The sequence below is a fragment of the Ambystoma mexicanum genome, chromosome 14, assembly GCF_040938575.1.
Source record: "Ambystoma mexicanum isolate Mex_15411 chromosome 14, UKY_AmexF1_1, whole genome shotgun sequence".
NCBI lineage: Eukaryota > Metazoa > Chordata > Amphibia > Caudata > Ambystomatidae > Ambystoma > Ambystoma mexicanum.
Genome location: NC_090940.1, coordinates 651686615 through 651712889, shown reverse-complemented (window position 1 = coordinate 651712889; position 26275 = coordinate 651686615).

The following is a 26275-nucleotide window of genomic DNA, read 5'->3' as shown; positions in this document are numbered from 1 at the left end:
TCAAGAGTGGCACTAGGTGCAGGCAAACTGTATTGGACTGCGGAGGACGGTAGTAGGCTGAAAAGCAGGGAGTCCAGAAGAACAGGACAGAGAGAGATTAGTAGTAGGTGATAGACAGAGAGCCCAAAAGAATAGGGCCGCTAGGTAGGGAGCCCAGAGGAGCAGGGCTGTAGGCAGCAAAGAGGTGCAGGCTTCAAGGTAGGGAGCCCAGGGAACAAGGGCTTGGAGACAGCAGAAGGTTGCAAGCTGCACGGTAGGGAGCCCAGAGGACAAGGGCTGTAGGCAGCCGGAGTGAGGCAGGCTGCAGGGCAGGGAGCCCAGAGGACAAGGACGGTAGGCAGCCGGAGTGAGGCAGGCTGCAGGGCAGGGAGCCCAGAGGACAAGGATTGTAGGCAGCCGGAGTGAGGCAGGCTGCAAGGCGGGCAGCAGAGGACTAGGACTGTAAGCTGCCGGAGTGAAGCAGGTTGCAGAGCAGGGAGCCCAGGACGGTAGGCAGCCGGAGTGAGGCAGGCTGCAGGGCAGGGAGCCCAGAGGACTAGGATTGTAGGCAGCCGGAGTGAGGCAGGCTGCAAGGCGGGCTGCAGAGGACTAGGACTGTAGGCAGCCAGAGTGAGGTAGGCTGCAGGCCAGGGAGCCCAGAGGACAAGGACTGTAGGCAGCCAGAGTGAGGCAGGCTGCAGGACAAGGAGCCCAGAGGAGCAGGGCAGCAAGGAGTGAGCCCAGAGGAGCAGGGCCGCTGACTGTAGAGGGCTGCAGAGGACTGTAATAGGCTGCAAGGCAGGAAGCCCAGAGGACAAGGGCTGTAGGTAGAAGGCAGCGGAGCGTGATCGGCTGCAAGGCAGGGAGCCCAGAAAGGGCACTGGAACAAAACAGGATAATGCAGCAACAGGAACAGCATACAAAGTAAAGGGTCAAGGCAAACAGGAGCGGGGAGACCTCAAGATGCAAGACACTGTGCTCCTGCAGGCAGCTGCTTATATGCAGCCCTGCCCTGTTCTGAGGCAGGCTACTTGACAGCACCTGTAGCAGCACACCTGAAGACAATCTGCCTCCTCCCTCTCTGGTCCTGAGTAGGTGGAAGCAGCATTGGCTGCTAGGGCTTCTGGGGATTGTGGTCCCAATAACGATGAATGAGAATAGCCAGGAATTGACGACTGCAGCCAGGTGCATTATGGTAACTGTAGTTAATTGAATAAAATAAGAAAGAACCAAAGTTGAGCAAATGGAAATAAAAGACCAAGGCGTGAAAAGGAGTTGTTCAAGGAGTATTAGGAGGATAAATGAGTACCAAGTAGTCCATGATGGTTGCCAATGCGTGCGCCAGCGGCGCGGGCATGACACTGTTGGAGGATATCCGAGCCAGAGAGAGGGAGAGAGAGAGAGAAGGGAGAGGAAGAGGAGTATCGGTGAGTCATTGAGATAACCTGTCAGTTACCTAACTTGTTCTAAATCTGTAATTATTACAAGTCTTTACCCTCATTTTCTCAAATACTGTCGCCTGGGCTTGCCCCAAACCCTATTCCTGACAGTACCTCCTCTCCCAGGGCTCTTCCCTGGCCCTGCCTTTTCTTGATGACGTAAATTAAATTGTCTTACCAATCTTGGTGCATGCACTGAACTGGCAGGTTCCCAGGAACAATCCTCCAGCCCATAACCAGCCCATTGGATTAAATACCACAAGTTCCGCTGTCTGCGTCTTGAATCCAATAGCTTCTTGACTTCATACTCCGTTTGACCTTCTTTGGTGATGGCTGGCGGTCTCTGTACACGTGTTCCCGGAACTGCGGGTTTAAGGAGAGACACATGAAACACAGGAAGTATTTTTAACGTATCAGGCAACTTTAGTTTAACAGCTATTGGCGATATACATGTCACAACTTCATACGGCCCAATAAGTCTGGGGGCAAATTTACAATATCCTGCCAATGGTAAATTATGTGTAGATAACCATACTTTGTCTCCCACTTGATAATGAGGAGCTGCCCGTCTTCCTTTATTTGCCTGTTTCTTATAATCCTTCTTTGCTTGTTCTAAATTCACTCTAGCCTTTTGTCTGGTAGCCAACAGTCATTCTTTCCTTTCCTGTAATGCTGGAAATGTTTCCACTGGGGGTAAATGTTCTGGCAACATATTCTGTCCTTGTCCATACAAACATTCGTTAGGTGCCATCCCCAGTGAAGCATGTTCAGTATTATTGTACGTAAATTCTGCTAACCACAAAGCCTGTACCCAAGAATCCATACCATCATGCACATAACATTGTAAATATTGTTCCAGAGTCTGATTGACACGCTCAGTCTGTTCAATAGTCTGTGGGTGATAACTTGTAGATAAAGCACACTCAATACCCAGCATTTGACAAAAGACACACCAAAATTTAGATGTAAACTGGGGACCCCTATCGGACACAATGCTTTGTGGCAACCCATGCAACCGAACAATGTTCTGTTAGAAGAGCTCTGCCAATTTTCCTGCCCCTGGGATGCCTTGATAAGGCACAAAATGAGCTTGTTTGGAGAAATAATCCACTACCACCCAAATTGTGTCATAGTGATAATCATGAGGCAAGTCAGTTATGAAGTCCCTTGAAATGTGAGTCCAAACAATTTCCCGAGTAGGCAGTGGCTGCAATAGTCCTGCTTTCCGTACATGATCAGCCTTACACCGTGTGCATGTTTCACATTTTTGAATATAATCAATGGTATCCTGTCTTAAAGTTGGCCACCAGAAATACCTTGTCAACATTTCCTGTGTCTTTTTTCTCCCTGCATGCCCTGCCAAGGGGGAGTTATGACACCAATGCAATGCTTTTGTTTGTAAATCTTGAGTAGGTAAATATAATTTCCCTGCGTACTATGGAAGACCATCCTTGATCGTCTCTAAGGGTCCCTTAGTACCCCATGTCACATTCTTTCGTTTCTTCATTTCCTCCTTCACCTGTCTCAACAGACTGTTGGTTACTGCTCCTACCACTCTTTCCACCGGAAAAATAGTCTTCACCTCTTTCACCACATTTTCAAAATTTTGCTGTCTGGATAATGCATCAGCCTTTCCGTTATTTTTCCCTGGCCGGAAAGTTACCAGGAAGTCAAATTCATTGTAATATTGTGACCACCACAACTGTCTTAGACTTAAACTGTGGGCAGTTTTAAAGTACTGTAGATTCTTATGGTCAGTTACTACCATCACCTGATGTCTTGCTCCCAGAAGATACTGCCGCCACTCCGGAAATGCTGCTTGTATGGCCAATAATTCCTTGTCTGTAATAGAGTAATTCTGCTCACAACTCGTGAGTTTCCGGGAATAGAAAGCCACTGGATGACACCTACCTTCCCCATCCTTTTGAGACAGCACCGCTCCCACCGCTATATTGGAGGCATCGGTCTCTACTTGAAAAGGTCTTTCTGGATCTGGATGTCTCAAAACAGGAGCAGAGGTAAATGCCTCTTTAAGTGCGTTAAATGCTTGCTCTGCTTCTTGATTCCAACTAAACCCAAAGGATTTTCTTAACAACTTAGTTATGGGCGCAACAGTTTGTGAAAAATTTGAAATGAATCTTCTGTAAAAGTTGGCAAATCCCAAAAGGGACTGAATATCCTTGACACATTGAGGCACTGGCCAATCCATGACGGCCTGTACTGTCTTTTGATCCATTACTATACCAGTAGTTGTGAGTATGAATCCAAGAAATTCCACCTTAGTAGTGTGGAATTCACATTTTTCCAACTTTACACACAATTCATGCTCCTGTAGTCTTTGTAGCACAGCTCGCACATGATCTATGTGTTGGTCCTTCGAAGCAGAATAAATCAAGATATCATCAATATATACAAAGACGAATATGTCCAAAAACTCCCTCAACACTTCCTGCATAAAGTCCTGAAATGCTGCAGGTGCATTATACAGCCCAAATGGCATAACTAAGTATTCAAATAATCCAAATTTTGTTCTGAAGCCAGTCTTCCACTCATCACTGTACTGTTTTTTACACAAATCAAGTGGTATGCCCCTCTCAAGTCCAGTTTAGTTTATATCACTGCTGATTTAACTTGATCCAATAGTACAGAAATGAAAGGCAAGGGATACCTATTCTTTATGGTTACCTTGTTCAATGCTCTATAGTCAATGCAGGTTCTGAGTGTTCCTTCTATTTTCGGCACAAAAAACAAAGGTGATGATACTGGGGATGTCGAATGTCTAATGAAACCCTTTTGCAACATCTCATTCAAGTAGTCCTTTAGATGTTGATTTTCTTTTTCGGTTAGGGCATAAATACAACTGCATGGTAACTTGGCCTCAGGTTCTAATTCAATCACACAGTCATAAGATTGATGTGGAGGTAACCTCTCTGCTCCCCTTTTGTCAAATACTCCTGCAAAATCAACATACTGTTTAGGAATGCCAGTCCCCACAGCACCCACCACTTGTGAATCTCCTGCCTGATCCACCAGAAATAGGGCCGGTCCAACCTCTTCCTCCAAATGTCCTTCACACCCCGACCTTTCAAATGATACCTCCCTTGTGACCCAATCAACACTAGGGTTATGTAAGATCAACCAAGGCATTCCCAAAATAAGGCCAAATTGAGGTGCCGCTATCAGATCCAACACAATTTCCTCCACATGTCCTGATCCACACCTCATCTGAATTGGTTGGGTCTATTGACAAATGGGAACAGAGATTAAGGGAGAACCATCCACTGACTGTACTCCTTCCACCTGTGCCTTGTTTCTTAAAGGTAATCCCAACTTCCGTGCCAAACCAATGTCAATAAAAATTTCCAGTAGCACCTGAATCCACCATAGCTGACAACATTTGTTTTGTGCATGCAAATAATAACGTTACCAACAGATACAAATCAGAATTCTTGTTATCCATCGTATTAGCTGCCCAGCTGGGGAACCTACTCAGACCGGGCCCTGAAACCTGAGTTCCCCCTAAGGACGGCCCAATCCTTTTCCCGCTTCCACTTTGCTCCCTTCACTTCTCACAACCTTTTTTTGGCATATTAGGGCATGTTCGTATATAATGTCCTGGTTGACCACAATATAAACATAAGTTATTAACCTTGCGCTGCTTCTTCTCCACCGCCGACAAAGGCCCTCTTACGCCACCTATTTGCATTGGCTCTCCATCACTATTTCTTCCCCCCGGCCCTTGTCCAATCTTACAAAAGGTAGCACCTCAGGTCGCTTCCTGTCCCCTTTTCTTTCATTCATACGATGATCTAGTCTCAAGGCTAGGTCAATCATAGCAGTACAGGAACTAGGTTGGGGTTCCACCTGAGCCATCGCATCCTTCAATTTCTCCCTGAGTCCCTGATAAAACAATACCGTCTGTTGGCCAATCTGTCTCTATTACCAACCGGTTGAACTGCGTAACATACGATACTAAATCACGTGTTCCTTGCTTTAATGCTAACAATTCCTTGTCCTGAGCTAATGAAGCTTCTCTCCGATCAACTAGCCATCTGAATTCTGTCAAAAACATATCCCAATTGTATAACAATGGGTCATCCTTTTATACCAATGGCATGGCCCACGCCTCTGCATCCCCTGTTAGGTAAGAAATCACAAATGCTTCCTAGCTTGAATGGTTTTAAATGCAGCGGGTTTACACAAAAAATGCAACCTACATTGAGTCAAAAATGTCATATACTTCCTAGGATCTCCCGCAAATCTTTCTGGTGCCGCTAATGGAACACTACTGAGTGCTTGTACAATAACTGTAGAGGTCCTTCCTGTAGTAGCCCCTGTGGATGGTCCCGCCCCCTCCAAGGGCGTACCCTGAGCAACTAACCCTTGTACTTGAGCTTTGATAGTATTAGACTGGACTCCTGTCTGGCATGTGCTAACTCTGCTTGAATCCCCTGCAGTGTCTTTAGCACTTCTGCTAAAGAAGAAGGGTTCGACTCCATTTGGCTTGGGTGGTTCAAATACACCTAAATCGGGGGCTGATAATTCTGTCAAGTCTACTGAGGGATAAAAGGGTCTCAACCCACTCTCCCGAACCACAGAAGCCGAAGAGATCGACCCTCCCACCGTGGTTGGCACAGGCATCTGAATGTAAATACATAGATAACCACGTGGCAGCCAATGGGGGGAAGACAGAGTTAGGGAAAGGATGTGGAATGACAAAGGAAAGGTAGGGAAGAGAAAACATTCATATCTAACACATAACCTTAATACTGGAATTTCATACTCATGCCCGCCATGCTCGACACTGCCTATCCTATCCTACTCCTCAGCATATAAATGTAGCACCTACTGATCTTAATTATATTGTACCATACCAATGACCCTGTACGTGTAATGTACACCACATAGCGAACATGAAGTAACACAAACTGTATGGTACAAATAAGGGAATCTTCCCTATATGAATTCAACAAGCCACATGGCCCACTGGGCTGACATTTAACATAAGCAAACATAAATCATGACTTGTCCGTGGATGTCTGCCTGGAAGACTCTGCCCCTTCCACTTAGTAAAGATTCCACTCTTTCCTGCAAGTATTGCCTCATACTCCAGGTATAAACCATGTTACCAAGACTTTGTCATGCTGGCCACATTACTGCAGTTCATTAGGTACTCTCAGAACTTAGAACTTAAACACCATGCACAATGCGCTAACGTAAATACTTCAATGCACTTATCTTAGGGTCCGGGTGACTCGAGAGTACACCCGGACATCAGGACATGCCGCCTTTGGAACGCTGTGGCCACGTGTAGCCACTGCCGCACGTAGCCTGGAGGCGCTGCACAATGCAGCTGCTTAGAGGGTGCACCGCCGCTGCCCGGGGAAAGCTGCCAAGTGGCCCGTGTTGACTTTCAAGAGTCACCGCCGTAGCCCGAAGAGATCTGCAGGCGCGGGCTGGCAAAACCCCTCCATCTTACCTCCGTGACTGCCTGGATCGCCGCCAGTTCCTTCAGAGCCCCATTCACGCCGTCCTGGCGGTCAACGGCTAAATACTCTCATGATGGGCGCCAGCTGTCTCACGGCATGAACTCCATGGACTACAATCCACTCCTAAACTTGCTGGGAACAGTAGTCTTTACCCTCATTTTCTCAGATACTGTCTCCTGGGCTTGCCCCAAACCCTATTCCTGACAGGGAAACTGGGTGACCACTAAGGTAACGTCCCCAGTACAGGGGGAAATAATCTGGAACAACCCCTTGAATAGTTGAAATACTCCACAGCTGAATGTTCGTAGCACTGTGGCACATCCAAGGAAAGCAACGTTCTCCAGAGGGAGGAGACTGAGACTGACGGGGTTGGAGGAGATACAGAAGACTAAGAGAACAGCAGGAAGGCCACAGAATGTCCAGCAGGGACAGCAGTAACACCGACAGAGAGAGAAGGACAAGGAACAATAGAAAAAAAAGGAAGCCCAGAACAGCTCAGCCGAGCATTGCGATGCAAGGATCCTCCATTTCAGAGCCAGCTAAGATCACCTACAAGAGTGGAGCATGCAACAAACTGCTGCAGCACATCCAGAGGAAGACGTCATGGCCAACTGCCACGTACCAGATGGGGTCGTAGGAAACTGCGGAACAACATGTCTCTCCAACCTGCCCACAAGTAGGAAATCCTGACACATTTGCTTATTAAAACCCTTTAACTTTATTCAGGTATCAGTAGCTGTGTGTTCCTTCTGCCATTTGACACTAACAGAAGAAACAAGCCCTGTGGTACAACTCGTCTTACCCCACAAGTTATGGGGAATGGGTGGTGTGAGCCGGGTGTTTGCCCTGGGCCTCCCAGAGCCTTTGGCTATCACTGCATCTAAAGAGAAAAACAGAGGATTAAAGACTATAATCCTAGGATACCACCCTCTCTGCCGCCGGTGTGAAGTACGAGAGAGCCTGCCTCTTGCCTCGGGCACCCTCCCCGCACCTTGTTCCTAGGCAGGCTGTTGGGACCACCCTTTGTAATTCCCATAAACAAAGCTGCTCCATGAATCCCCCATCCCGTCCTCTGCATCGGCCACTCGAGCACCCTACAATGTACTCTTCTCCGGCTCTTTGCCATTAAGAACACTCACAAGTAAGCAGTAGCCCTAACACCATCTCCAGCACACGACAAGAAGGTATTTTCAGTAAAACATGTTGCATGTCCACTGTGCTCCTAATGTTGGGAACTGCATGGGTGTTGTTTTCTCACTTAGAATACCCTACAGTGGACATCATGAGCAGGTGAGAAGCAATCAAAGAAGACCTGCATAAACAGACAGCATGGGACCCCTGCCTATTGCACTCAGGGGCTCACCAAGTTAATTTAGCCAGCCATCAAGTAACCTTTGCCAGATAGTGAGACCTCCACCGGCTGCACTAGGAACAAAGCTTCCCCAGCCCCTCCCTTGGGGAGCACTACCAGCATCAGCCAGAGTCTGCAGCGACACCCACAAAAAACTAAAGCCAGAGCAGAATTGCATCATCAAGAAGGCTAGAAATGTGAAGGAAGCTTGCCCGCTGGCCTCGCCATCAACCTGCGGCAGGACTCACAGGCTGAATCTAGCTGTTGGCTGTCCCAGGAGACACATACGCCTACTTACCGTTTTTCATTTAAGGTGTCCCTGGTGCATTTTCTTTTTTAAACTTTGGTTTTATTCACATTTTTTTAATATAACAAACGGGTTAATTATGAATACAGATTTAACACCATCATCAAACCCCAGAACCCGATCCCTTCCTCCCCTCATTCCCCTACCCCAACCCTGACCCTCCCCCCTGATAAATGTCCAATCAAAACTTTGACCACGGGAGCCTTCATCTAAACACTTCCTCTCGGTACCTGGGAGCTGTACTATACGTCCGCATCTGTGTTGGCTGTGTTGCGTCTGCTGTCCCCCGGGCCGTGGGTCACACAGTTGACCTTGGATACCACTCATTTCGAGCCCTGCCCTTCCCACGCCAGAGTGTCCACATAGTATCAATGGGCATCCCACCCGCATGCCTGATGTACTCCATACCAGTTTGCTTGAAAAGTGCCAGACTCATTATTGACCATAGCCGTCAGTTTGTCCATGAGGAACATGTTCTTTAGTTTTTTCAGCCAATCCTCCTGAGAGGGGGTCTCCGGGCTATTCCATCTCTGCGCCAGGGCCCCACTTCCCGCCCGCAATATTGTTTCCCACATTCTTGGGTACCTATATATTTCCGCCTCCTCCGGTGGGAGGCCCAACAACATCGTCAACAAGTTTTGTGGGAGTAGTTCTTCGGTGACCTCCGCCATCCACCCCCGTACGCTCTCCCAAAACTTCTGAACCCTTGGGCAGAACCACCACATGTGACCCCTTTTTCCCACTTGGCCACAACCTCTTGGGCATCTGGGTGACACCCCTGGGAACATCTTTGACAGTTTCAACGGGTCCCTATGCCATCCCTTCAAGATCTTAAAATTGTGCTCCATGTCCGACGTAAATAGGTTCCCATGAAATGCTATTTTGAATGTCCTGGACCATGCGTCCTCTGAAAGAGCCTCCCCCGCCAAGTCGTTCCAAAACCTGTGAAATCCTCTCCTCCCCTCTAAGTTTTCGGTGTTCAAGACTTTGTACATCTTAGACACTGCTCCCTTCCTTGTTGTAGCTGTGTCCAATAATTTTTCAAAAGGGGGTCAGCTGTCTCCGCAGGTTCTGACCCCATGACTGGTCGCAGAGGATGCCCTTTAGGCACAGGTATTCGAAGACTGAGAGTGACCCCTGCCTTGTCCCCCGCGTGAGGGGGAATGATTCCGACAACTCCCCATTGACCTGTACCCTTGCAGTTGGGGCTCTATATAAGGTGGACACCCAGTTCCTGATGTGTACCCCAAAACTCATTTTTTGGAGGAGGAGTTCCATGTATCTCCACTCGACCCTGTCAAAAGCTTTCTCGGAGTCCAGAGAAAGCAGGCTTGCCTCGAGGTCTGACTCTTGGACATGATGGACTAGGTCTATCGTCTTTCTGATGTTATCCGAGCCTTGCCTACCCCCTATGAATCCCACTTGATCCCCCTGAACCAGCTTAGTCATTATCCCTTCAATTCGCTTCCCCACCACCTTGGCCAGGATCTTGACGTCTATATTAAGAAGAGATATTGGGCGATAGGAGCATTCAGTCGGATCTTTGCCCTCCTTGGGCAGTACCACTATTATGGCCCTCATCATAGTTTCCGGTTGAGTTCCCCCCTCTAACACCACATTGAACACCCTCACCAAGTGTGGAGCTAGGGTGGACCGAAACCTCTTGTAAAAGTATACTGAGAAGCCATCCTCTCCAGGACGTCCCCACCTTCATCCCACTAATCGCATGCTCAACCTCCTCTTCTGTCACCGGGCCCTCCAGACCCTTTGCCATTTCCCCTGTCAAGGCTTGGACCTGTATGGAGTCTAGGAATCCTTCAATCTGGGCGTCATCCTTGTTGTATTCTGACGAGTATAACTGTTCGTAGTATCGACGGAAGGCCGCTCCTATGTTTGGGGTGTCATAACCCAGCGACCCCCGTTCATTCCTCACTGCCTTCACCATCCTGCTTCTCTGAACCTCCCTCAGCTTCCAGGCCAGAATTCTATCCGGTCTGTCCCCCTTCTCATAAAACTTTTGTTTCACCAGTTTCGCTCAGTCTTATGCAGCAGGAGGTCTTTCAACTGAAGCTTATAGTCTTCCAATGAGGCCATCTGCTCCCTATCTAGGGGCTCCTCTGGGGCACCTCCTGGCTGGAGCTGGGCTATTTTTTCTCTCAAGGACCTCTCCTGGGATTCCCTCTCCCTCTTTTTCTGGGCTCCCATCTTAATGAGGACTCCTCGCATGGTCGCTTTAAAGGCGTCCCACAGTATATGCATGCCGACCTCGCCATTGTCATTTAGCTCGAAATATTCCGTGATGGCGTCTAGCACTTCCTGTTCCTGGATTTCGTCTTTCAACAAGGAGTCATTGCATTTCCATCGCCCTCTGCTGACACTCCGCCATCCCCCCGCTATGGTGGCACGGACCAGATCATGGTCAGACCAGGGGTCTGGGTCGACCCTGTGGCCAGAGACATATGGGAGCAGGGGCTCATCAACTAGGATATAGTCTATTCGGGAGTACGACGTGTGGATTGCTGAGTAGTATGTGAAAGAGGGGGCTCCAGTCCTGGGACTCGGAATTGTGTCTACCAGGCCCAGTTCCTTTTGGAAAATTCGAGCCATGGCTTCGTCCGCGACCTAGTGGGCTGGGGCCCCATGCGTTTCCTATCAGTGGCCGGGTCCAGGACCATGTTGAAATCCCCCCCCCACCACCATCATACCATGAACAAAAAGTTTCAATCTATCCCTCACTTCTTCCCAGAATTGAGCTTGGCCTTTGTTTGAGCTATACACCACCACGAGAGTCAGAGGGGAGCCCCGCAGGGAGCCCTTCACCAGCAGATATCGGCCCTCCGGGGCCTTCAACATGGACTCCTTTCCGAAACCGATGTCCCTTGCCTGCAATATGGCTACCGCCCTTTTCTTGGTCATGTGCGATGCACTAAACACCTCCCTGATCCCTCCCCCCCGCATTTTTGGTTCCTTCCCCCGTGCCCAGTGCGTCTCTTGTAGAATGAGCAGGTCAAGTTTAGCCATCCTAAATTCCCTACAGACTAAGGACCTCTTGGTTGGGGTGTTCAGCCCCTGCACATTAAGGGAACCCACACCCAGGGCAGTCAGGTTTTCAGCCATTATCCAGATTCTCCTTTCTCTCGGTTAGCCTCCTCCCAGCACCGCTCCCTCCCAGCTCTGTTTGAGTTGTAATCGGTTCCCCTTTACCCCCCCCCAGGTGGGTGCGTCCAGCCAAATAGTTCCACCATTACTGGTAATTGGCCAGACCACCAGCCTACCGCCTTCTGCTAGGCTGATATCGAAATTCACTCCTCTTTGAGCCCCCCCTGAGCCCCACCCCCCGGCTACCCATTATACTTGCTGTTCAAGGGGACCCTGTGCGTTCTTGGACCCCACGGTCTGTGATGCCAACTTGCTTTCGGACCAGGTTGGTCCTCTCTTCCTCGGTCAAAGTTTCTTGCCTGGACCCCCGGGTCCCCTCCTCTCTTCCATTATGTATTTCAACTCCCAGACCCCCGTGGGCCGGACTGGCCGGCTCCACCATACTCAGGGTCATTTCGCTCTCTTTCCTTCGCCGGGGACGGCGTGTTCAATTTTTTGAATTTCCTTGAACCTGTCTTCTTTCTCCTGTCTCCCTGTGGCCCGTGTCCTCTTGCACCTTCCGCGGCCATCCCTGTGGGTTCTCTCCGCGGGGTCGGATCCGTCACATAGTCTTGGATGGCTCCCCTTATGTCCTCCTCCGTGACCAGGGTCGTCCGCTGACCTATATACTCAAATGTGAGGGAAAAGGGGTAACACCATCTGTAGCGCACCCCCTTCCCCTTTAGCAACTGTGTTAGGGAGTGGCACATCCTGCGTTTGGCCAGTGTGTACGAAAAGAGGTCTTGAAAAACGGACACCTGTGCGTTGTTATATGTAATATCCCGAGCCTTCCGGCCTCCTCCAGCACCTTCGCTTTTTCCGTGAAATAGTGAAACCGGACCAAAATGGACCGGGGCCCCCCGCTCTGCCTCCCTCTCTGTTGCGGGAACCCGGTCAAACTTTGGTTCCGTTGTCATTTCATCCGAGAAGAGGAGGGTGATAATGTCTCTCACCACCCGGGCCAAATCTCTCTCCGTTTCTCCCTCTCTCTCCGGAACCCCAACAAATCTGAGGTTGTTCCTTCGTTCCCTATTTTCAAAATCGTCCATTTGCCTGGCCCTTTCCTCGTCCCTCTTTTCTAGGGCCAACTGTTTCAAGTCCATTTCCATCTCTTGGGTCGCTGACGACGATTGGTTGGTCTCCAGCTGTAGCAGTCTGTCCTCAACCTTGTCCACCCTTTGGTCCATTTTTACCATTTTCTGGGCAATGTCCGCTCGCATGTCCCTGATCTCCTGCAGGACAGAGGCAAAACCCTTTTCCATTGTTATGGTGGATGGGGGAGGAGTCTCCGACTGGGCCATTCCACCCTTTCGGACCAGGCCACTGTTCTCGCTTCTGGTCTTCTGGTATCGGTATTCCTGGAGCGTTTTTTGCCAGCTCACCAGCCCCCCCTTCCCCTCTCTCCTGCTGGTATCCCTCAGGGACTGACTGAGAGGACCAAATTGAAAGTCTACCCTCTTTCCTTCTGTCCTGACCGCCTCTGGTGGACAGCCTCTGGACGGGCACATGCCCCACCAACCTCGGGTGGGGGCCACACACCCTATCCGAGTCCTCCTATCACTCATGCGGGGGCGGGGGGTGGCAAGGTTGATGGAGTCTGCCTGGGTAGAACTACGGGATAATCACTCGGGGGGGGGTGGTCCAGCGCTCGTGCTGCACTGGCTTATTCCGGCTGTCCGTGCTCCCGTCTCAATTCGCCACCAGGCGGGCACACGCCCTGGGCTGGTAACCAGGGGCCACCACCTGTGTGGATTCTGGGTGCAGGGTCTCCACCCCTTCACTTCTTATCACTTGATGAGTGCAGGGTTTTCTTCCCATCAATTGCCCCCGTGGGGGGAGGGCCGAGGACCCGGCAACCGTGGCGCCACCCCGATAGCTTTCCCGTACCTGACAGGGCTCCGTGGGCCCAGGAGTCTTCCAGCCGGGGCCGCAACAGAGCGTGGACCGGGGGCGGGTCATTCACCCCTTCCGGAACTATGCAGGCCCCGATGGGCCTGCGAGCCCAGGCCCGCAGTGCCTCCGCTCAGATGGCCGTCTCAAGGAACAGTGGGCCGGGGTCACGGTGCCCTCATTGCTCGTCTCTGTGTTCGGGCCCGTAGTTGGACAGGGCCCGGGCCTTTGATGGATCACTGCCGATTGGGGGGAGGGGCTCCCACCTCGCTCCAGCGCCGTCACCCAGCACCGCAGGTCTCCTTGAGTGGATCCTCTGCCGAACCTCTGGTGTCCACACTGGTGGGGCTGGGGGGTCGAGATTGGTCGCGCTGGCAGGCTCCCACGGCTACCCGATCCTGACCTTGTGGGGTGGTGCTGTGGCAGGATCACCATGGGGGAGACAAGGCCCAGGATGGTGAGGAGATCCTGTGGGATGCGACGTGGTATTTATCTTTTAAAGGGAACAACCTGTTAAAAGAACCAGGACATATAATGGCCTATTGGCTTTATGAGGTATCTGAACCGGACATTAAGCCTGTGGATGTGGGTAAAGCTGGTGTGAAACCTCCAAACATCCCAAGAAAGGAAAAGCTTTTTGAACATTTTAAGACTAGACATCCCTATTACGCCCAGAGGTACAGTGGAAAACTATGAATGATGGCTTGAATAAACTGCCTTCCTCTTTCCAAATAAACTCTTGTGACTTCCCCTTATGTGAATATAAATAAATCAACATTTAAAACTAAAAATCTGATTAAAAAGCCTAATTTTAGTGATTGGGACTACACGTCCCATAATACCCTAAGTACAGGGACGAGAAAGAGGGCTCAAGAGCAATGTTGCAGGAGTAGTCAGACTGTTAAGCATAATGTCCCACACCTGTGGAAAGCAGAGAAGCTTAAAAGGCCCCCTCGGGTGCAGGCCATTAGATGCAGGTGCAAATGCAGATGGAGCTTTAGCTGGAGTGGTTGCAGCAGTAGCAGCAGCAGCAGCAGAAGCAGAGCACAATGTTAGCTATCCAAGCAGAAGTGGGTGAACAGAAGGGACGCCGGGACTTTGACCAAGCAGATTTCAGCTGCCTGCCCTGAGAGGGTTCTGTTTCCCTAAAGTCTGAAGTACAGAAGTTGCGCAGCAGAAGGCATGAAGAAAGACTGCTTTTCCACATGTGAACCTGATTGCAGAGATTGCGCAGCAGGAAGCTTGCCGGAGACCGTGGCTGAAGAGAATTATTCAGCCTTGGGTCATTGGAGCAAGAGGAGATCCTTGACTGCGTGGTGGGACCGAAGACACCTTCACTGAGAAGGGGTGTGTGTCCAGAGGAGGACTGAAGCATTGCAAGCCCTGCAGCACGCAAAACCAGCAAGACAGAAGCCGGTGAGTGTTACTGAGCGTTCTGATCCCTTGTGTGAAGAAAGGCAGTGTCACGCCTCGCCGCATGCTCCCTGCGCATCGGCGTCCTTCCGCATGTCTGGGTAGGCAAACTCGTTCATTGCAGAACGCACACAAATTAATTTCCCTCGGTCAGCGTGTGCAGTGCTTTACCGCTCCGTTCTACACGCAATGGAGGTTGCCATGGAGAAAAGGATAGCATGGACTACATTTCCAATGAGGCTCCGTGTCACGTGATCTGCTCCACCAATCACGCGATACTGACTCACTTCCTAGTTACGTCTGCTCCGTTCATCATTGATAAAAGCAGCTGTGTACTTCCTTCTGTATGAAGTTGCTGACCCGATTTCCCAGAGTTCTGTCTTTGTGCTGATTCTTATTTTGATTTCTGTGTACCAAATCCTATTGCCTGTTTCACAGACTGTCATTAGTCTCCTGCTTCAACACCAGACTGCTAGTCTGTGTACCAGTTCCTTTTGCCTGCCTTACAGACTCCTTTGGCCTCCCAATGTGTACTAAGTCCTGGTTAACGGTTTCCTTCAGCCTTTTGTTTCGTATTGATTATTTGCCAGCCGAGTACCAGACGGCTTACCCGCTGTTCAGACTCCTTCTGTCTGCCGGCGAACATTCTCCCGTCTGCCTGCGTGCCGGACTCCTCCCTCCCTCTCCTCGGACGTTCCTGCTTCTGACTTACCTGGTGAGTTAGTCATCTTCACTCTAACACGGTGAGTCAGATAAAGTGCTTGTGTATATGGGAGATGTCCATCGACCTGCTCTGCATATGGTCCCCTTGTGAACAACAGTCTGGGTGTTTCAATACCCTATCTCTGCTGGGAGTATCCACTGCCATCATTACTGAACTTTACTCCCTGGGGCACAATATTGTCCACTGCCATCAACCCTGAACCATACTACCTGGGGCACAACATACTTCTGATTGCTGCATTTGAACAACAAATCTGTACTGGGACTGCATACCATCTCTGTGTCCTCGAGTGCACAGGGGAACACTTTGCAGGGTGTGCACCAACCCGTACCTAGTGCGCGCCTCGTGCCGACCGGGACTAGTACCTTCACTAACCTTCCTGTTTGTTGTTTTGTACTGTCGTTGATTTGATTCTTTCCTTGAAGCTGATCCCAGTCAACTAGTGGTAAGAGTAGCCCCTCTCCTCATAATCACTTCCTGGTTGTTTGATAGGTCTCCTTATCTAATCTCTGTATTTACATGAAGAAGTAATTCTGTGTTCCTGGTGACAAGTCTGAAAGAGTATTTCAGGTATACTCCCTTAGTGTTTCTGGGATTTTTAAGACTCTTATACCACCTGTTTCTCGTCGCCTGTTCTGTGTTTACAGCTGGTTCCATGGCGATGCGTTCTCCCCGCTCTTTTAGGTGATCAGTCTCCTTTACTTGTCATTACATACAGTAAGGAAGACATATCATAGAAAATATCTTTTTCCCTCACATAGAGGAGGCTCGGGTGGAGGCTCCAACCTGAGCTCTTCAATCAACAACCCAGGGCAACAGACGTGATCTCCTGCCTCGGTCATTCACTGTCCGGTGAGTAACAGGAAGGCAATGGTATCTAAGTAGAATAATTTGCGTATGAGTAAAAGCTATAGGAAACCGACCATTGATTTTCGGACAGTGAGAAGACAGAAAAGTAGCACTCTCGTATAAGTGAACAGCATTCATTTCACTTGCGTAAGGGTAAAATGCTTTGAAGAACAATTATTGAAAACTATAACAGATGAAAGACTAGTCGCGTGTGCCTAAAATTGATTCTAAGGTAAAGGTTAACCTAAGAATCAAATATGAAGCAGTCGAAATCAATGTGACACTGAAGTTAAGTGACTAAACATTATTCATTGTGAGTTTAGGGTACAAGCAATGCCCAAGCCAAGAGTGAAACGGGTTCCGTAGAAAAGAATGAACAAAAAAACGAATTGACAAAAATGCCGAATTCGGCATTGGAAAAATAACTGCAGTCCCATAATGAGGATCAAGGAGAGCAGGGTTTGCGGGGGAGTCCCCCACTCTCCTTGATCATCGTTATGGGACTCGAGGAGTTGCAGGGGTGTCCGCTGCTTCGATAACAAGGAATGTGGGGGACAAACAAAGTTTTAAATAAAGAAAAAGAAAGAAAATTACCTTGCAGTGCCAGTTCCCTTCTGCATAAGTGAAAGGAACCGGCATTGCAGAGGGGTGAACCGGTGTGGAAATGGGCAGCACATAACGCGGTAAGTAGGGGAGTGGATGGATGGGGGGATGATGATTTGACAGAAGAGACCATTTCGAATTCGGTATTGCCGTATTCAGCAATTTCGAATTCAAAATGTTGGCACTCGGTCAAATCACGGATATTCGAGTGAAACAAGCATTACCTAAGCTAACAGTGAATGAAGTAACTCCCAAAGCCAAAGAATGGTGCAAGTTTTGACCAAGGCGAAGAGAGATACACACTTTTCCCGAGCCAAGAGTTGGTCAAGCATTGTCTAAAGCCAAAAGAGACTAACAAAACAGCATACAGTTAAGCTACTCTGGTTGACAAGAAGAAAGGGGGTGAATGCAAGGCTGGAAGGTGAAGCTTATTGATGGTGATTATTTGTATTTATTGGGTTTATATAGCGCTTTACTCCAAAGCGCTTTACAATGTAACAAGAAGAATACATAGAATGATAACAGTAGAAGCAATTTACAATACATGAATCAGACCAGTAAAACAGTATGTAGAACAATTAGCCTATGAGGATAAACAAGAAAAGGAGGGGGTGAAGAAGGGGAAGCAAAAGGGAGACAGAATGGGGAATAGAGTGAGGAAGCAAGAGGAGGGGAGGACATAATGTTATGTTATTTTACATTTATACAGCGCCTTATATACCACTGGTATGGTCTGAAGGCGCTGGTAGGTTGAACGCCCTTGGGAACCGAAGTTCAGGTCAGTAGAGAGAATAGAGAGAGTCAAAGGTGCATGTGAGCACCGGGTATGTGTGCAGCTGGTGCGGTATTCGTGTAATAGCTTCTTTTTAGCGGTAGGCGTGGTGGTTGAGAGATCAGGAGTATGTGTTTGTTCTGGCAGGATTTATCCAGACCGAATGTGGCTGCGTTAGGCCTGAGGAGAACGCCTGGCTGGGGGGCGGGGTGTAACCAGCAGTGATTACTTAGAATGATGGGGAGTGAGCGGTGGATGTTGGTATGAGGACAGTTATACCGAATGGTGTCATAGTATCTCTGTGTTCTAGTTGAGTGGTGGTGTAAAGAGGAGAGTAAGCGTGGTGATGTGATATGATGGGGGTTATATGCTCTTTCAAACGTCCCTGCATTCCAAACCATTTTTTTTTTTTTAAATATATTTTTATTTTGTTTTAAGTGAAAACAGTATAAACAAACTTGTAACATTATATACAATAAAACAATAAACACTTAACAAAACACAACACTACACTCCCTCCCTCCCCCCCAAGAGCTCATCCACAGGGTAGTTCCGTATCGACCTGGTGTGGCCGGGTGACTTCCTCCTCCGAGGCAGTAGGTTCTCCTCGAACCCCAAACAGACCAGTGACCAATGACCTCCAGGCTACTAGGTTGCCCACATCCTCCTCCCCGCATTTACTGCATGCCTCTTGCCAGACCATGGTTTCGGCTTCCACCCATTTTTGGAGATCCCTCCACCACATCTCTATCCTAGGTTTGTAGCGTTGCTTCCAGTTCATGGCTATCCTCCTCTTAGCGAGTATATACGCTAGGTCTCTCAGTTTCCCAAGATGTCTGGTGTTCTTCGGTCTGGGGAACCCCCCTAGAAGGCAAGCCCAGGTCGTGTCAATGCTTATCGGGACCCCTTTGTCAGCCAACTTCTGTGACACTTCTCTCCAGAAGACTTCGATTACTGGGCAGGACCAGAACATATGCGTCATGTCCGCGTCCTCCTCGTTACATTTCGGGCATGCCTGCCTGCCCGAGTTCGCAAACTTAGCTATTCTCTTGGGGGTCATATACGCACTGTGTGTGATATATAGTTGGATTTGCTGTAATCTAGCATTTCTGGACACTTTTTTATGATATCCCAGAGCCCGTTCCCACATCCCATCAGTCATCTGAACCCCCACCTCCATTTCCCATTCTAGTCTCAAGTCTGTCAAGTCCTTTCCCACTCGGGACATCACCACCTCATACAATCTGGAGATCTCGTGTCCGCCCTCCGATATGTCATATATTGTATCAATCAGGGTGTCCGGATCCTCCGCTAACACCGTCTCAGGCCAAGATTTTCGGATAATCCGTACCAACCTGAGGTATGTAACGTATTGGCCCCCATGTAACCCAGCTTCTTCTTCTAGGTCTGCAAAATCCTTGATGGCCCCATCTTGCCATATATCTCCTAACGTGGCCAACCCAACCGGTTCCCAGTACATTCTGATCGTTTTTCTAAGTTGACCATCCCCCGCAGTCAAGGCAACCAGTGGCACCTGCGGCGAACACGGATCCGGGCTTTCCAGTAGCCGGCATGCTCTACGCCACATTTTCCACCCAAGTAATAGCATACCAGGGCGAAGATTTAAGTCTTGTCTAGGGACCCAGATGATCTCCTTCAAATAAAACGGGGTGCAATCTGTCCCAACCAACCTGGACTCGGGAGATTCCTCATCAGAGAGCCACTGTGTAACATATTGCAATTGGCTCGCTACATAATAGGCCTCAAAATGTGGTAATTTAATCCCTCCTTTATCGTAGAAGTTTCGTAGCTTCCACAGCGCCACTCGGTTGCGAGTGCCGTGCCATAGGAAGTCCCTGCACATACTGTCGAGTTTGGTAAAGAACTTCCTAGCTATTAAGTATGGTATGTTGTTGAAGAAATGCAGCAGTCTAGGCAAGACAACCATTTTAAGCAACGCCCCTCGCCCTATCATCGCTAGCGGCAGCTTTTCCCAAAATCGCATAGCTGCACGGATTTTATCCACAGCAACCTCGGTGTTATGCAGATGTTCGTTTCCCACAGTGTGATATATGTCTATTCCGAGGTATCGGAAGGACTCGGCTGCCCAAGGTACGGGCAATACCGGCAAGCGTTCCGTGGGGACCCTCGAATAGTACCCTAGAGGGAACATGCTCGACTTGCCGGGATTAACCGCTATGCCGGACAATTCGGCATACCTCCGCATGACCTCTAAAACATACTGGAGGTTCTCTTCCGGTTACTTTAAGTACAGCAGCAAGTCATCGGCATATAAGGATATCAAATGGCTCTTTCCTCCCACCTCGATGCCTACCAGGTCATATTGCTGTCTAAGATATACCGCTAAAGGTTCCAAGGCCAATATGTATAACATCGGGGACCAAGGACATCCCTGCCTAGTACCCCTACTTAGGTGCCACTTATCGGATATCACTGATCCCGTACGCACCCTAGCCGTTGGCTGGCTATACAGTAGTCTCGCCCATCTGATATAGCCTGGCCCAAACCCATATTCCCTCAGGACCGCAAACAGCCACGGCCACCTCACCGAATCAAACGCCTTAACTGCGTCTAGGGAGATCACTGCCATTTCCTCATCTCTTCTGTTCCCTTCTTCTATCACTCGGTGGAGCCGCCTGTGATTATGAGTTATATTCCTGCCAGGGACATATCCTGTCTGATCCGAGTGTATCAGTCTGCCGATGACCTTGCGCAGCCTGTCCGCCAAGACCGCTGTCAGGATCTTACTGTCTTGGTTCAACATCGACAGCGGTCTGTACGATCCACAGTGTTGTCTCGGCTTGTTAGGCTTGGGTAGTGGTACGATCAGCGCTTCTCTGAGCGTGTCTGGCAATCGGCCTCCCTCGAATGATTCGTTATACATCTCCAGCATAGGGGGGAGTATCTCTGCGCTATACGTTTTGTAGAACTCACTCGGGAGTCCGTCAGTGCCCGGGGTCTTGCAAGTAGGCAGCCTTTTCACCACTTCTTCCAGTTCATCTAGCGTAATGGGGCCATCTAACTCCTCCCTTTCCTCTGCACTAATCCTGGGCAGTTCTATATCTTCCAGTGTGTCCCTGATTTTATCCAGATTGTCTTCCCCATTGTCCTCATACAGCGCTTTATAATAATCTAAGAAAGCAGCGTTAACCTCCTCCTGAGTGTGAGCCTCCTCTCCGTCTTCCCTTTCTATCATCATGACCGGGGCCCTGGGGGTTTCCCTCTTATAAAGCCATGCCAGTAGGCGACCAGTTTTGTCACCTCCTGCATGTTGCCTCTCCACGTATTTCCTGTAATTGAGGTCACAAAGCCGCTCCCAAAGCCCTGAGCATCGTTGTTGTAATTCGAGTACTAGGTCTGTGTCCCCTCCCCCTCTGGTACATTCACGCTCCAATTCTTTCTCCACTTTCTCCAGCTCAGCTAAAACCCCCCCCTGAAGGCCCTTTGATTTAGAAATAGCGTCGCCCCTCACTACCACCTTGAAGGCCTCCCAAAGTGTCCCAGCCGAATCCACACTGCCCGTGTTCTCCTCAAAATACCTTGTAATCGTCTCTCTAATATCTTCTCTAAAGACCGGGTCTCTGAGCGCCTCCGCCCGAAGGCGCCATGTTGGAATCCGCCCTCTGGGGCGGCCATATTGCCAGGCCATCACCAAGGGCAAATGGTCCGACAGGACCCTCGCTCTGTATTCAACCTGTGTAGTTGTTATCGCCACTTCTGGCATAGCAAAGAAGTAATCTAGTCTCGTGTGCAACTGTTGAGGGGCCGAATAATGAGAGTACTGCAAGGCCGTGGGGTGTTTCAATCTCCAGACATCTTCTAGTCCATAGTCGTCTAATAGTACCCGTAGAGCCCTGGCCGCTGGGGTGGGCCTGTCTACTTTACTGTCGGACCTATCTATCCTGGGGTCAAGAACACAGTTAAAGTCCCCCCCCAGATGATCGGTTCCCCTGCGCACGGGCCCAGGCGTGTACATAGAGTCCTGAAGTATACAGCAGTATTCTGATTGGGGGCATATGTATTAATAATACTCAGTCCTCTGTTCTCAATCAGTACCCTCAGTATTACCAGCCTACCCTCCGTGTCTACCTCCTCTCGTACAATTCTGAGTGGGACATGCGGGGCCACCCAGATCAGCACACCTCTGGCATAGGCCGAGTACGGGGAGCCCACTACTGTACCACCCCATTTTTTCTTTACAAGGTCTAGTTTATGTTGGGCCAGGTGCGTTTCTTGTAGTAGGGCAATGTCGATTTTCTGTCGTTTAAGATACAACATGACTTTATTTCTTTTCAGGTAATTATTGAGGCCTCGGACGTTCCAGGTGGCAATCTTGAGGTCACCCATGGCAGCTATGTGTCTTCCCACCCCATCTACGGGAACCTCCAGCGGTTCTCATGACACAGAAGGCGTCCCACTGCAGCCACTCCGCGAATAAGCTCATTCCCAAACTAACCACACACACAACCAAACTCCAACTCCCTTTCCCCTCTCTCTCCCACCCTCCCCCCAACACCACACACCCCAACTGTTGCCCAGCTTCAACAAAAGAGCTCAGGCACCCCCACATCTGGTTCCGCAAACACCGGTCCGTGCACGGAGCCCAGTAGGGTGAGGTCGCCCTAATGGCCACCTAACCTAAACTATTGTGGGGAGAGAGTATCGCTCCATGGGGCTCCCGTTCAATGATAATCTCAATGTTTGTGACAAACAGTACAACCAACTGACCTTCCATACCGAAGGTTCCGAACCGACTATAATCAAGTCTCAGGGTCCATGAGTCGCGCCATCTTGCGCCATTTTACGTCTTCCGCAGCTCCTCCGAGTCCTTCTGGGGCCGGTCCGCCGATTTTTGAGGGCACCCCTGTGCGTCGAGCCACTCCATGGCGTCCTCTGGGGTCTCGAAAAATAAAGTTTTATGCGCCTGTATGACCTTCAGCCTCGCAGGGTAAAGCAACATATATTTGTAACCTGCCTCTCTCAGCCTCCGTTTCACCGTCCCAAAGTTCATGCGGCTCCGCTGCACAGCTAGGGTGTAATCCGGATACGCCGTGATGTTTGCTGCTCCTCTCTTGATCGTGCCTCCTTTTCGAAAATGTTCTAATATTTTTTCCCGATCACGATAATTAAGAATTTTAGCAATGATGCGTCTGGGCGGGTTTCCGGGAGGCGGCCTCCTCGTTAGGGCTCTATGTGCTCTCTCTACTGCAAAGCCTTGGGACAAGGCCCCTCCGGATATCTCTTGCAGCAACATAGTCTCAACAAAGTCAGTAGGGTCACGGCCCTCCGTCCCCTCCAGTAGGCCCACAATGCGGATATTGTTGCGACGGGCCCGTCCTTCCGCCTCCTCCACTCTACTTTCCAAGTTGCCCACCCTTTGGATTAGGGCGTGCAGTTTTGCCTTGTGGGTGGCGCAGTCCGCCGTATTCGGGCCGACTTCTTTTTCCAGGGACTCTGTGCGCTCCGCCAGAACCCTAACGTCTTGTCTCAGTAGATTGACGTCCTCCTGAACCTCCCCAACTTTGAGGTCCAATGCCGTTTTTAATTCAGAGACAGCTAATTCCAATTTCGACTCCCAGGCCGCTCTCAGGTCCGCAATCGCTGCCAGGATTTCTCGGTTAGAGCTCGAAGTAGTCGCGCTACCCACGGCCGGTGCATCCTTATTCTTGGTGGCGTCCGGGCCCGGGGACGTTTTGGTGAAGTCGTCCAGCGTGGGCTGTTTCGCCTTAGGTCGCACTGCCTTACTGGACATGGTTCTGAGGACGTGCAGTTCTACCGAATGATGAGTGGGCGCGCTGCACGCTGATCTGGTTAGGTCTTCCCGCAACTCTTTTCAATCCCGTCTCGGGCCTATGTCGGCCATTTTGAGTCGCCCTTTGTTCTCAGCGTCTCTCGACTTTTCTTCTCCGATCTTAGCCGTCGTAGCTGCTATGACCTCCAAAAGTTCACAGTACTTCGGTAGCACCTTCACACGCTGGCATGCATATCGTCGGTATTCAATAAGCGGTCGTACTGCACTGATTTGCCCGGATCTGTTCAGGATCTCGGGAGCTCCGCTGGAACGCGTCCTCCTACATGGCTCTCGTAGCCAGGCCCCCTGCATTCCAAACCATACTATGTACGTCACACAGTTCAATGCGCTCCAGTCCGTTCCATGCACTTTTATTCATTCCATGCACTTGAGTCTGCTCCACACACTCCAATCTGCACAATGCACTCATGCATTCCAGTCCACCCGTGCGCTCCAGTCCGCCCTAATACTCCTGACAGTCCCATGTATGCTCTCCTGTCCACCTCATTTATGCATTCCTGTCAGGCTCATGCATGTACTCCTTTCCGCCACTCGCACTTCTGTCCGCCACTCGCACTCCTGTCCACTACTCGCACTTCTGTCCGCCAATCACACTCCTGTCAGCTACTCGCACTCCTGTCCGCCACTCGCGCTCAAAGCTGTTCTATTTACTTCACGCCCTCATCCCCTCTACGCCCTCATCCCCTCTACGCACTCATCCCCTCTACGTACTCACCCCCTCTACGCACTCATCCCCTCTACGCATTCATCCCCTCTACGCATTCATCCCCTCTACGCATTCATCCCCTCTACGCACTCGTCCCCTCTACACACTCGTCCCCCCTACGCACTCGTCCCCTCTACGCACTCATACCATCTACACACTCATCCCCTCTATGCACTCATCCCCACTACGCACTCATCCCCTCTACACACCCGTCCCCTCTACGCACTCGTCCCCGCTACGCACTCATCCTCTCTACGCACTCATCCCCTCTACGCACTCATCCCCTCTGCGCACTCATCCCCTCTACGCACTCCTCCCCTATACGCACTCCTCCCTTCTACGCACTCCTCCCCTCTACACACTCCTCCCCTCTACACACTCATCCCCTCTACGCATTCCTCCCCTCTATGCACTCCTCCCCTCTGCGCATTCCTCCCCCTCTACGTGCTCCTCCCCCTCTATGTGCTCCTCCCCTCTATGCACTCATCTGCTCCCCGCACTCATCCGCTCCCCGCACTCATCCGCTCTTCGCACTCATCCGCTCTCCGCACTCCTCCGCTCCCCGCACTCATCCGCTCTACGCACTCATCCGCTCTACGCGCTCATCCGTTCTATGCACTTATCCACTCTACGCACTCATCCGCTCTATGCACTCATCCGCTCTATGCACTCATCCGCTCTATGCACTCATCCGCTCCATGTACACATCCACTCAATGTACACATCCGCTCTTATGCACTCGTGCTTTCCACACATTCAACTCAACCGCTCCTCGCACTCGTCGGCTCGCCTCACTCATCCGCTCGCCTCACACATCCGCTCCCCGTACTCATCTGTTCCCGGCACTCATCTGTTCTATGTACTCATCCTCACTATGCACTCGTGCTTTCCACGCATTCAACTTGTCATCTCTCCGCACTCATCTGCTCCCAGCACTCGTCCGCTCTATGCCCTCGTCTGCTCTATGCACTCGTCCGCTCTATACATTCGCCAGGTCTGCACATTCATCTGCTCCAGCGATCTACACACTCTCCTCACTTCCGTACTCATTTGCTATCCACACTCATTCCACACTCATCTGGTCTACATACTCATCCGCTCTACACACTCATCCGGTTTACGCTCATCCATTCTGTACATTCATCTGTTCTACGCACTCATGCGTTCTATTCGCTTCTCTGTATTTAAGCACTCGTCCTCACCACACGCTCGTCCGCTCTACACACGCAACCGCTTAACATGTTTATCCATTCTATACACTCATCTGATCTACTCATACTTATTCAATCTATATAGTCATCTGTTCTTCCACTCATTCATTCTTCCATTCAGCGCATTCATCTGTTCCACACGCTTCATCTATTCTATTTCATCCACACCATTCACTTCGTTCGCTCCTCATGCATTATGTTCATTTTCAGTAGTTTACATCTCTTTATTGTTTCCCTATGATTTATTCTTATTATCCACTTCACTGTTTTGATCTATGTTACTCGTTAAATTCTGTTTGTCCTTCTAGTTTATATTCGGGGTTATTAGCTGTCAATTTCTCGTATCTGGTAGTTTGTTGGATAGATGACATTGAGATGCTGTTAGTCTGTTCGGGTTGGTTTGCTAACGGTCGGTTTTAGGGGAAAAGCCAGATTTTCAGCAGTTTGAGGAAGGACGTTAAATCCTCAGTTAGGCGGATATGGGGTGGTAGCGAGTTCCACAGGGTGGGGGCCAAGGCTGAGAATGATGATCCGCCCAACCTGACTGAGTTTGTCTTAGGTATGATTAGCA